This window comes from Protopterus annectens, chromosome 5.part0 (genome assembly GCF_019279795.1).
Source record: "Protopterus annectens isolate FY-2018-M chromosome 5.part0, PAN1.0, whole genome shotgun sequence".
NCBI classification, from domain to species: Eukaryota; Metazoa; Chordata; order Ceratodontiformes; family Protopteridae; genus Protopterus; species Protopterus annectens.
Genome location: NC_056735.1, coordinates 313,194,729 through 313,207,692, shown reverse-complemented (window position 1 = coordinate 313,207,692; position 12,964 = coordinate 313,194,729).

The following is a 12,964-nucleotide window of genomic DNA, read 5'->3' as shown; positions in this document are numbered from 1 at the left end:
TCCTGATCTAAATCTGAACTGCTCATCTCCCATCTTACTTTCTACTACTTTGCATATTTGTTTATTAGTCATCCTTTCCAGAACTCTCATGCTGTGTGACAGGAGTTTGATGGCTCTATACCGCCCACAGTTGTGAATACCCCCTTTGTTCACCAGTGATCTGGGATTTGCCTTTCTCTCCTTACTGCTATGAATACCCTTTGGAGCCATTTCTTAAGCTAACTCACCCAACATGCTGATCTTCTCTGCTGTGGCCTCATCTGAGTTTGCTGCTTTCCTTAACTTCATTTTCCTCTGTGCTTTCCTTATTTATTCTAGGGTGGGCTCCTCTTCTAATTCTCCTTTTATTATAAGCTGTGTCTGGAACAGTACAACTTCTATGGGATTTTCTTTATTCAGAAGCTACTAGAAGTACTCCTTCCATCTGCCTGTGATGTCCTGTGGACTGGTGAGTAGGTTATTCCTGGCGTTTCTTTGAGCCATCTCCTGAGTCACTTTCCAGAAGATGGCAGAGTGCCTCTGATGCCTTGTTCATTACTGTTGCAAATGTTTTCTTAGCCTGTATTCTTTCTTTGCCTAGTCTACTTTTTTTCCTGCTCTCCTTTTTTCTTTTGATGTCTTTCAGGACTTCTGTATTCTATCACCAGCTTTCCTTATGTACCTTATTTCCAAACCTAGCTCGGCAACATATATGTTCTATAGTCCTTACACATGCTGTTTTGAGGTTTTATCTAGGTGTTTTCTATGTCATTGTCCAGGAGGTCTACTGTGAGTGGTGGTGCTGAAGGTGTTGGACTTGTCTGTGATCACACTATGGATTTTTTAATCTGGAAGCATCAGGATACAACTTTTTCTTTAACTCAGCTTTGCCTGACTCTGGGTATACTTCACTTACTACTCCTTGTTCATATATTTTAGGCTATTGATAGCCTGTTTTTGGATGGTAATATGATCACTCTTTAGAAATATCTACTGGCCATTTATTTTTCCATGTCCAATATTTTGATTATATTTTTTTCATGGCCCTTCTCTTCGCAGAAAGCAAAGCAGAAATAGATGTATTATGTGTAGGTTTGGAAACTGCTGAAACTTCAAGTTTTATGGCAAATATTTTACTGGCATTATCAGCTGCATTGAGTATCTGGCTTTGCTTGACTACTAGCTGGTCAGCGTGTATAATAGCATTTTTTTTTCATTATGTTATCATGTTTAGTGATCCTAAATGATTTAATAAAGGATTAATTCCTTCTTCTATGTATGTGCCCATAAATAGGTTAAAGCCTGTCTGTACTAGTATTTACAGGCAAGTGTTTAGTGTGTATATACATCTGCAAGTGTTTTTGGATTAACGCTTTATAGCATTCTTGCATGTCAGCATTTCAGGTTACCTATAACTCTGTTATATCAGTCCTTAAAAATAACTAAAAATAATAATTTTTTATCATTCAATTTAGGAATCATTTGCATTAATTTAGTGTGCTTGTATATCAACAGGGGCTACTGCTGAAGAATTTTTCTTAACAACTAGTTTTTGTATTGTGACTTGAATATTTAGCAAAGATTTTTTTAAGGATTTTATTGCAACCTGAATACATTTGAGAGCATTTATATACTTTTGTTGGGCTGTTTATTTCCCATTGTATTTGGAAGCACCATCCCATTACTGTGAAAAAGCTTCATAATTACTTTGCAAGTCTGGGAGAATATACTTAGTAACATCATTTGAAAGTATCGAATGCTTGTTGCCTCTCATCTGTTACAGGGAATACTCCTAATATTTACATTTTGAAAGCAAAATAAAATTGCTAGTATTTCATTGGGCATACTAACTTTTGTTGGCTGTGCTGTTGTACACCTTCATACAAAAATGTTACATTGCTGTGAGTTTCATTACAAAGCAGTATAATATGCAAGTTAGAAGTGTACTTTTGGGGGGATTTATAGGTTCTTAGGTATGTACTAGACTAGCTGGCTCAGGCCATTTTAAGCCTAGCTAATATCTCTTTTTATGTTCAAATTAACCTATCTCATTTGGTTAGAGATTGGCCTTATACATCCCATAGTCATTATATTACCCCTAATGATAATAACTTGGATTATACCACAGATAATTCAAGGGGATCCATGCATGAGATAAAGCATGTAAGAGCTGCCTCTGTCCAATAGTACTACAGGGGACAATCTTGTGATAAATTTTCTGTTTCAAAATTCATACAGTTAAGTTGCATTTGAATATGGACAGGGATGAGCTTTGTTTTATGTGGACTGGGAGTCTGTTCCAGAGCAGTGTATCCTCTGCAATATAAACCTGTTTTTTCCAAGATGTTTTGTTGAGGTTGCAGCAGAGGGTTAGATCTCTAGTCTGGGTATTTCTGCTGCCATTTGACTTCCTGATGTGCAGTAAATCCATAAGTATTGAGTCGGAGGATGCCTTGTATGCCAGATACATGCCAACTCTTAGCAGTTTGTAAGATGCCAAGTACAGTGACAGGACTTTGACTTGGTCCATGTAGGACATGTTGTTTAGGCTTTGTATCCTTTTAGTAAGATATATCTGTGGGCATTCTAGTTGTTGCATGTGTCTGTAAAGCCAGATCATGTTCAAATGGAGCCTTAGGCAGGGTAATGGATCAGGGCCCCCCACAGCAGCCCCTCAGCAGTACCCTCCCAGCTGTTACATTTTCCCATTGCATGGCTATTTCTACACGGTTACCATAAACTCTGTTCAAACCTGTCAGTGTGCATCTTATTTTCTTCTTTACTTCTACAATAATTAGAGATATTTAAAACTTTTATTTCAAATTTTATAGCACAAACACTGATAGTCATTTGTTAAACAAAACAATACAGTCTCACAATGAAAACAGACTTAGCATGAACAGTAAGCTTCCCTGCCCTTGAAACTCACATTCATTGAAACAGCATTGAAACCCACTAAAGATGCATTTTTCATGCATTCTTAAGGAGGAAATGTAACACAGACAGAGTGTTTTTAAAGAAGAAATGTAAGTTTTGTGGCAGCACCCTGGCCAGTTGGGTCCCTCAAGCAGGTAGGCCCTAGGCAGCTGCCTAGTTCTCCTAGTGCTGGATCCAGTTCTGTGTGTCTGGACAGCTACATGCCAAATGGGGGCATTATACTCCATGACTAGCTTAGTGAGGGTTGAGTAAAGGGAGACAATGACATCCCTAGATCTAGACACAATCCTTTTGTTTATAAGTTGTGCAATAAAGAAGGAATTTCTTATGACAATGGACATATGTTGGTCAAAAGTTAGGCCATTGTCCATATAAGTTTCCAAATTTCAGATTGTGCCAGCTCTTAGAGATGAGTGTCGATGTAGTACTTTCCTGGAATAGATGACTTTTCAAAGGATACAATAATGCATTTTGGGGGGATTATTTTCAGTCCATGATTATGGCACCAGTTATTTATTTGGGACAAGCCTTCCTGCAGGATGGCCAAGTCATTTTGGGATTCAATGACTGCTCCTTGCTTATAGTCATCTGCAAACTTAGTCAGCCAGAGTCCTTTGATATTGGATTTTACTTCAGAAATTTAGATGCCAAAAGGAGAGGTCCCAGCACAGAACCCTGGGGGGAGTACACTGGTGATTGGTCTTTCTGTGGAGATAACTTCTCCTGTTTTGATTTCCTGCATCCTATCTGTGAGCCAGTTGGAAATCCAAAGGGTGATATAGGAGATTATTCCCAGTTTAATTAACTTTTCTACTATGCTAAGTGAAGATTTGGTATATATAATTTTAAAGGAGTGGGGGTGCTTGCCCCACAAAAAAAGTTTGTTTTTTTTATATGTTTTTCAATGCATCATTTTCAAAGTAAAATTTTCAGTAAACAGCAGGCCAAAAAGGTATCATCACAGCTCATAGCTAAATCATTTTGTTATACCATGTAGTTATGAAAACCTGATAACCAAAACTACAAACAGTGTACTGGTGTATACTTAAAAAATTAACAAACCAAACACCATATCATATGCCACAAAGAAATATTTTAATAAACCAAGTGCTTTCATTCCATTTATAAACTGAACTTCATCAGAGTTAAAAAGTCATTCACTTCCTCAAGTTTAAATACCATCAATGGTGCCAAACTTCATAAACTATTTAAAGGGATACATCATATAAATAAAAAAATGACCAACACTAAACATTTAACACTACTATATAAAAACTGTAAAAGTCAATCTAATGTAAATATCTTATTAAATATTTCAGTATTTTAATACTACATAAAAAGTTCAAAGAACTAAAAATAACCATTGCCTTAATTTGAAAAAAAAAACCTAGTACATGTAATGTTAATTCATTAGACCATTAATTCATTAAAACTCACAAACATTCAACCTTAGCTTTTAGAATACTTTTAATAGAAATTAAATTGCTAATTCCTAGTGAAACCCCAGTATTCAACAACAGTTGCCAAAAGAGCTCTCTCTTTTCCACAAATAATTCCCAATCACCACCTCTAGCGGGGCGAACTACCATTTCAAGTATAGTGAAGGCAAATTTTCTAAATTCTCTACATTGAACGGAATGCTAGAATAAGGCATTACAAATATTCTTCTTACATATAGCATAAGTATGTTGGTATATTCTTGTTTTTAGAGGACCTTCAGTCTTCAGAACATAAAATGTTGGACAAGAAGAGCAGAAGGCAATGTATATAACACATTTTGTATTACAATCATAACTCCCTTTTACTGAAATTAGTTTGGAATATCCAGGAACTGCAAAGTGTGCCCCACAAAGAATAAATCTACATTGTTTATATGCTCCGCAACTTTTCATTCTTATGTTTTTTGTGGAATCATCAGCCTTAGGATAATTCTTTTCCAAAATAGTTTTCAGATTTCTGCTGTTCTTAAATGGGTTCACTACTAAATATTGAAATTCCACAATCCTGAGACTTTGAAAACAGTTGACCAGAATCTTGAGATTGCAGAATCTCGAACTAAAAAAAAAAAAAAAAAAAAAGTAAAACACAAAAACAAATGCACTAATGTTTATGCAGGGGGGCAAGCCCCCCTGCACCCCCCATACCCCCTGCATCTTAAATTTACCAACTCTGACATTGCACTACAGTGGAGTGAATGGCAAAGTTCCCATTCTGCACTGTACGGCAATCTCCATTCACTGTTTTCAAGATTCCGCAATCTTGAGATTCTTGTCATCAGTATTCAGAGTCTCAGGATTGTGAAATTTCAATAGTTAGTAGTGAACTCACTTAAACACATTTCTAGGTTGTTGTCCCAGTTTATCCAATAGACCAAATGTACAGAAAATGATGTTCTAATGGGTATTAATCACTTTTTTCAGTGAACCAACTTCCCTGTTACATTCCAAAACATGTGCTTGTGATAGATTCTCATTGTTATTAGGTGTAGTGTTGGCTATCTTGTTATTGAATTGACATAAAAGTGGGCCATATTTTATTACTCTCTGCAAGGTCACCCAATCACTTTATTCCCTCAACATAACAGCTGGATAGCCATGATTTTTTAAACAAATCACTCAGTTTAATAGTCTCAGCTTCAAAGATGTAATCATCCGATACAACTCTACTTAGCCTAATTGATTGCCTTTTCACTGCATTTCTTTTCTGCCACAAAGGGTGTTGACTGTCAAAATGGAAAAAGGCATTTGAAAAGATGTCTTTTCTATAAATACTTGACTCATATCTATTAGCAGAAAGGTTTTTAGTGACTGTAATATCCAAGAAATTAATAGAATAATCAATCCACTGATGTGTAAATTCCTAGAAATTAGTAGAATGGTTAATAAAATCCATAAATGTCTCCAGATCCTTAACACCCCCTTTCCACAAAATAAAAATTTCATCCAGGTACCTCAAGTGTATCTCAATCATGGATAAAAATGGGGAATTCAAGATTGTGGTAGTTTCTAAGACCAAACCATTAGCCAAATTTGTTGACTACAAACCTAAAACCTTTCTGGTAGACAAAATACATATTTTAAAAGATTCTTGGCACTTTTTGGAGATATTAGCCAAAATTGCTTTTCTACCTGGTGGCTTATTTGTGACTATTGATATTAAAGATTTATTTTCAGTGATACCTTATAAGCAAGGCTTAGAAATTTTTTAGGAACAATGGTCACAGGTACCAAATTAGACAACTCTGAGATTAACATCACACATCAATGCATGGAAATGGTACTTATCAATAAATTTGTTTATTACAATAGGCAAATATTTTAAACAACTCAAAGGTGTAGCTATGAGGGCTACATCTGCCCCTATTTTTGCTAACATGGTCTTGTGGTTTTGGGAAACTACCGCAATCTTGAATTCTCTGTTTTTGTACTGTTTTGAATTCATTAAGTGGCGCTACATGGTGTGATAGAGCTGCACAAACAAGATAAATACTGTGGCATGCTAATTATAACATAAGCAGCTGAATTATATACTAATCAACCAATCCAAGATGGAGGAGCTATTCAACAAGTAATAAAGCAACTGTGTAGACTCAGTGCTGGTTTTCCCTGTGAATTCCAAAACCTACTGGAATACAGCCATGGAAAGGAGTCTATACAGAAAGAATGTTATGGGCTGCTTTGCTTTAATTCATGTGCATGTGCAACAGGCTGAAGTCTATGCTGCTGCTGCTGCTACTAGACTAAGGCCAAGATGGAGAAGAGTTTTCAAACCCCAGTCAACTTATCACAATCTGCATGACATGGAAATTGTAGAGTGCTATAGGGTATATAGAGACACCCTACAGGAACTCTGCAACCTCTATCGTCCTCAACTCAGACCCAGGGCAGAGTGAGGGGAACCCATACTAGTGGAGACAAAGGTATGTGTAGCACTTAGAATTTTAGCTAGAGGAACCTTTCTTAGACCAACAAGAGACATGCTGGGAGTGTTACAGGCATCAGCATCCAGGATCCTCTATGAATTCCTGAATCCTATGCTCCAACATGCCAGCGACCACATATACTTTCCCCATTCACCTGAGCACAGGGCCATAAATATGGAGAAGTTCTACCCTGTAGCACACTACCCTCAAGTAATGGGTGCCATAAATTGCACCCATATATAAATTAAGGCACTACACATGGAACAGGGAAGGATCGACATAAATAGAAAGAGTTTCCACTCTATTAACTGCCAAGTTGTGTGTAATGCTAAGAATCATCTTGAATGTGTGGCTGGCAACCCAAGCAATTACCATGACCCACATATCTGGCACACCTCCCAGCTGTATAAGATGTTCACTAGGGAGGATATCCCATAGGGTCATTTACTGGGGGATGCATGTTATACCGCAACTTGATGATGTCCATCAGAAATGCACACAGACCCACTGATGACTGCCATAATGAGGCACACACTCAAACCAGAAATATCATAGAGTTTGTGTCTGGGATGCTGAAGTCATGGTTCTGGTGCCTAGATACATCTGGTGGAGGCCTGCAGTACAATCCATGTGCATGTACTGAAATATTCACTGTATGTGCCACACTACACCACATCATCCTGAGAAAGTAGCTTCAACAGAATCAACACAGGGAAAGGGCACACATCCCACCACAAATAGCAATGTCACCACAGCCATAAGCAGGTGAGGAGTCAGAGATAACCAGCAGCTGCTGTAGGCAGATGTAGGTGTGCTCAATATGCTCTTGCACTGGCTAAGAGGAAACGCATAGCACACTCATTCACCACATAAGGTGCTAAAACCTTCTTCCTAAGCACATACATATAGTAACATTGATGTAAGGCAATGCTCACAACCTTTTTCTACCCATGAAATGGCTGTGTGCTGCTAATGTTAGACAGAGCCAGCCCTGAATTAAAACTGTCGCAACTGCTGAATTTACAAGCTAAGTGTTGAACCTGGAGTGTATTGTGTAATAATATGAATGAATGGCATATCCTTGCATGTTGGTACTTGGTAATGTAAGCAAGAAAAAGACTGATTTGTACAGAAATAACTTTAACATGTGACAACAGAGACTTATGTGACTACATGTGTCCTGTATCAATCAGTAGGCCTCAGGCATCAAAGATTCACACAGTCATACCTCTCAAAAATACTGATTGTCACCGAATGTCCTCCGTTTAGCACCATACTTTTGTACTGGAAAATCATTCAAGAGAGAAGTTAGAAAGTAATGAGGCACATCTCAGTTTCAGATTTCACAACCCTCACAAGATCATTAACAATACTGATGAAAAACATGTTTGAGTCTGTCAACTAACTTTCTAAGACCAAAATATGCCAACAGTACAACTAGCAGAACAACACAAACACAGATATACTAAAGACTAAGTCAACTATGCCCCCAGAGCATCAGACACAAATGTGATGTATCCCTGAATCCAAAATACAAAAACAAGGATATGGCACAGTTATCATCACTTGCACAGGGTGTTATGGGGATGGGGGTGGGGCAGAAAGCCTAGGATGACACAAAGGTCAGTGAGTGTGTGTGACTAAGAAAGAGAAGCAGGCAGACATTTGGATAAAGTAAACAATTGCCAGTGAGACAAAGTGAGCTTTAAGCTTCACAGCTGAACCATGTATCTGTTGTGTGTGAGTCTGTATGGGTCCTCCAGGTGAAATTAGTGTGTGAGTGTCTGCATGAATATAGCCAAGCTCTGTGCTAGCTCTACATCTCGGTATGTTGGACAGGTGTGAGCCATACATGGTACAGGTGGCAGTTCATTACTGTCATACCCGACCATGAGAACTGTCTCTGCCGGGAGTTGCACTAGCACATCCATGCCCAAGGTCAGATGCACTGCTGCTACCTGAATGTGACTGATGTCTGCTCAACAAGCACCCCTTGCAAGGATGCCCAGGACCATGACCCCATGGCCTGCTACATCTGCCTGTGAACACCTCAACCATTGATGAAGCAGTGGAAGTAGTGCCACTATGGGAGCGTGATCAGGCATGGGCACGTCAGCTGACAGCAGATGTGGTTGACCTACACCCATGAGGATGCCGTCTCCCTCCCAGCAGACATTCCGCCACATACACCACCTGTTCCAACATCTCATTCATCCAGTCCGTTGAATTAGCAACATGGTGGAAGCAGTAATGCATGTCAACCTGTGCCACATCTACAACCAAAGCATTGATCTGGAGGACCTATGGGAACATGCCTGTGCCTTTATGATGGCCCTAAACATATGTCGAGTGGCAAGTCAAGACACACCTGGATCAGGTGGAGGATGGACAGCAGACCTCCTCCGAGCACCATAATAACCCTCCTGTGTGACACCTTGCCCATACTTTGGCTATGGCCACAGTCAACAGGCAGTGAAGCTGCAGTAACCACACTTCCCTGATCAAGTCACCCTCCACCTGTCCAGTATCTGACGGCTCACTGGAATGGGTTGGCGTTGGCCCACTGGCTGTGTCTGATGGAATTACAGGGGATGGCTGAATGTCAACATCAGTGTCAGATTCAACCTCTGCACCTGCCTGACTGTGCCACTGTTTGGCCATGATCATCATTAGAGTCTGCTGATACTCTGGCATCAGGTGGTAAGATTCCTAGATTCCACTGTCAGGATCACCTGTTATTATAAGCAACAAACACAGGAAATAATGAATAGCTACACTACTAGAGTCAAATGTATGCTAACAAAATAATATTGGTGCCACTACTACAGACAGTACAGCAATACACACAACAGTCTTGACACCCACATCACACATATGGATAAAATTATATATTTCTTTGAACTGCTCATCACCACTAACAAAGAAGATGTTTGGCTTACCATGTGCAGTTGATGCTATGCTTCCCATGGATGATGGTCCTGGAAGAAATTAAGCAAAAGTTAAGGACAACATCATCACAATTAACAGTAACACAGGGGGGTTAAACTTGTTGCCCTTTGTGTGTCTATTAACTATGCTTTCAACAAGAACTTGGATGACAAGTCCAACCTAATCCCATGTGTAATCAATCAGAATGTGTTGTTAATTGTAGCAATCTAGCAATCTATAAGTCACCCCCCACAAACAAATGTATTGTTAAACAGAACTAATATACAGCTGTCAGTATTTTACTATAGAAGATTATTTAACAATTAAGATACATAAGCCTACCTAAAAGCTCCTCCTGGGACATACTTGCTGTCCCTGAAACAGTAGCACCACATGCTGTTCTGCACTTTCATGGGAGCTGTCTGCATCATTGACAGTAGACAGGAATGCTTCATTTGCTGTTAGTGGTAGCTCTGTAGCAGGTCCCCCGGTAGCCATCTGATCACAGACCACCTCAGCTGCTCTCTTCCATGTAGATGAGATCATGTCAGTGGCCCTATGGTGCACCTGATCATATTTCCTGCTGTATCTGACTACTGCATTCACATTGGCAACTATCTGCTACCAAATTTGCATTCTGCCTGACATATCTCGATGTCCCCTCTCAAGCAGAAAGGCATCATGTCACCTAAAAGCTTCCCCAATTACCTCATTCTCAGGGTCACTGAAGGGGGGGTTTCAGGGATTGAGATGTCTGGGTGCATTAGTGCTAGGTGGCCTGAAGCACAACAGAAGGATAATATGCATAAGTATCACATAACTAAAAAAGTCCTGTTTCCAGATAAAACATAAAAGGTAGCATTTCACTATTAGCCACTGGAGAAATATAAAACAGTCAAGATATTGAAATATAAAAAAAACAGGAATTGTGTTGTGTGGTTGTAACATATTACATTCACACACAAAGCAAGGCTGTATGCAAAACAAGGAGAATTAATAATAGCAACGTATCCTTGTTTGTGCCAAAACAGAAGTATAACTTTGCCCCCCCACACCCAGAAGAACAGGCAAATGACACATTTTGCTAACAAACCATCAGTGTAATGCTAAAAGTGATACCAAATGACTGTCCCTGAAATATGTCTACTAATTTAACACATTTTAAGCTACTTCCAATCATGTCTACCTGTGGCGATCACTCCCCTAGGGGTGCCTATGGTCCAACGTAGAAGGCTAACACCCCTGTGTCATTGAGAATATAGGACATGTACCATTTCATGGAAATAGCTATAGAAAAGTGCACACAGAAAAACAGTTGTAACATTAGGAATTGTGATGACAGTTAATAATGCTGTGCATCTGAGAAAGTGAAATGTCCTGACAAACATGCCCATGTCATCAGTACATTTCTAAGTAATGCATAGAGATAAAAGTAGCATTTTCTAATGCAGATATATACATTTTAATATATTTTTCATACTGACATTTCAGCATATGCAGTATATAGCTGAAAAATGCAAACATTCCTTCTCAAGGTCACTAATCTTCTGTGCAAACATATCCCAAAATAATAGCCTCTTCTGTGTTCTCCCCATACACAAGTCACCTCACCTTCAGGTTCCCTAGCTACACAGATGCCTTTTTATGGTGTAGATTCAGGGCAGCTGTGAGCATGGTGAAGTTGCAAATCAGGTGTGAAATCATTAGAATTGCTGAATCCCAAATACTTGGCTTTGTGTAGCTGATGTAAACATAGTGCAGGCACTCCCTTAGTGTTGCACTATGTTTACATTAGTTTGCAGCTAATGGACTGTAACTGTGAATGATTACAGGTAGGGAGAAGGAAGACACAACAGCAATGCAGACTGCTCTACCTCCAGTCTGCGTGTGTCAGCTAGGTTAGACTTACAAAGTGTAGAAGTAATTTTATCAAGGTTTGAAATGTAAGTAAGCACCACATAATTCAGTTTCTGTTCATTAACATCCAACCTCCCCTTTATTTGCTGACAACTGTATATTATTGACATTTAATATCCTCACACATTTTAAGGACAATGATAAAGACAGCCTTACAGACTGCATATCTCAGACTACTGCTCAGATAAGACAAGAATGAGCAACAGACACAGATACATAAGACGGAGCTGCATTTACAAGCAATAGTCATAAATGGTTGTGTGATCACTTAGTGCACTACATCTGAAATTAATCCATGTACAAATAATTGTCATATGTCTCATTAGTACCATGAATGGTGTTGTATTTGGTTGTATGCAGAATGATTTCAGTTCCCTGGTGTAAAGCTGTTGGTGTGGCAAAGGGGGATAAGACACCCTTACTGTGTTCTAAAGGTTCATTGGAGTGAGAGTTCAAATCCAGACCTGTCTGAAAATATTTCATATGTACCAGCAAACATGTTGTAGTGTTTATCTAATAGACTGCTTTTTTAAAATTTGCAGTGTTTGTGCAGTGCATTGCTTAGCAAAAACAAGGGAAACAGAGAAACAATGAATGTCAAGTTTAGCTTAGCTTGAATCATTTGCACAACACTTAGCAGTATGCAATCCTGGACTAGTGGTCCACACAGGAAGCAGACAGAACACCTGCAAAAAGGGTGTCTGTAAAAGTGTAAAGGTTAAAAAAAATACACTGATGCAATTTTTGCTTTCTGTCACTCAGTGCCACTAAGTGATGTTGCAAAATGGTTAGCAAGCTTCCCCAGCACCTGCAGCCATTGAACACCTGCATACAAGATGCAAACAGTCAATAATTGAAAAATTATATGTTCAATTCTTCTGTTGTTGCTAAGTGGCATTTCTTGGTGGTTAACACATAGAACTTAAGAATGACAAGGAAATTATGGAACTGTCATGTAACTAGTCCTGTGGCAGTGGTGTAAGTGTAGGGCTTTAATACAGATGGTCCTGGATTTTAATACAGAGAGTGGAACATATTTTTAAAGTTGTGACAGTCCAGTTTATAGCAATAAACAAAAAATATACAAGTGTTATTTCAACATTCTTGCGGCAACAGGTGTAAGTCTAGGGCTGCCATACACATGGTCCTGGGTTCTAATACAGGGCATTCCAGAAATGTTTATCATTGTTCCATTTCCCATTATATTCAGTCTCATAACACTTTAGATAGTGGAGCTGATATGAATTATATGTATATGGGATAAGACACCCTTATTGTGTT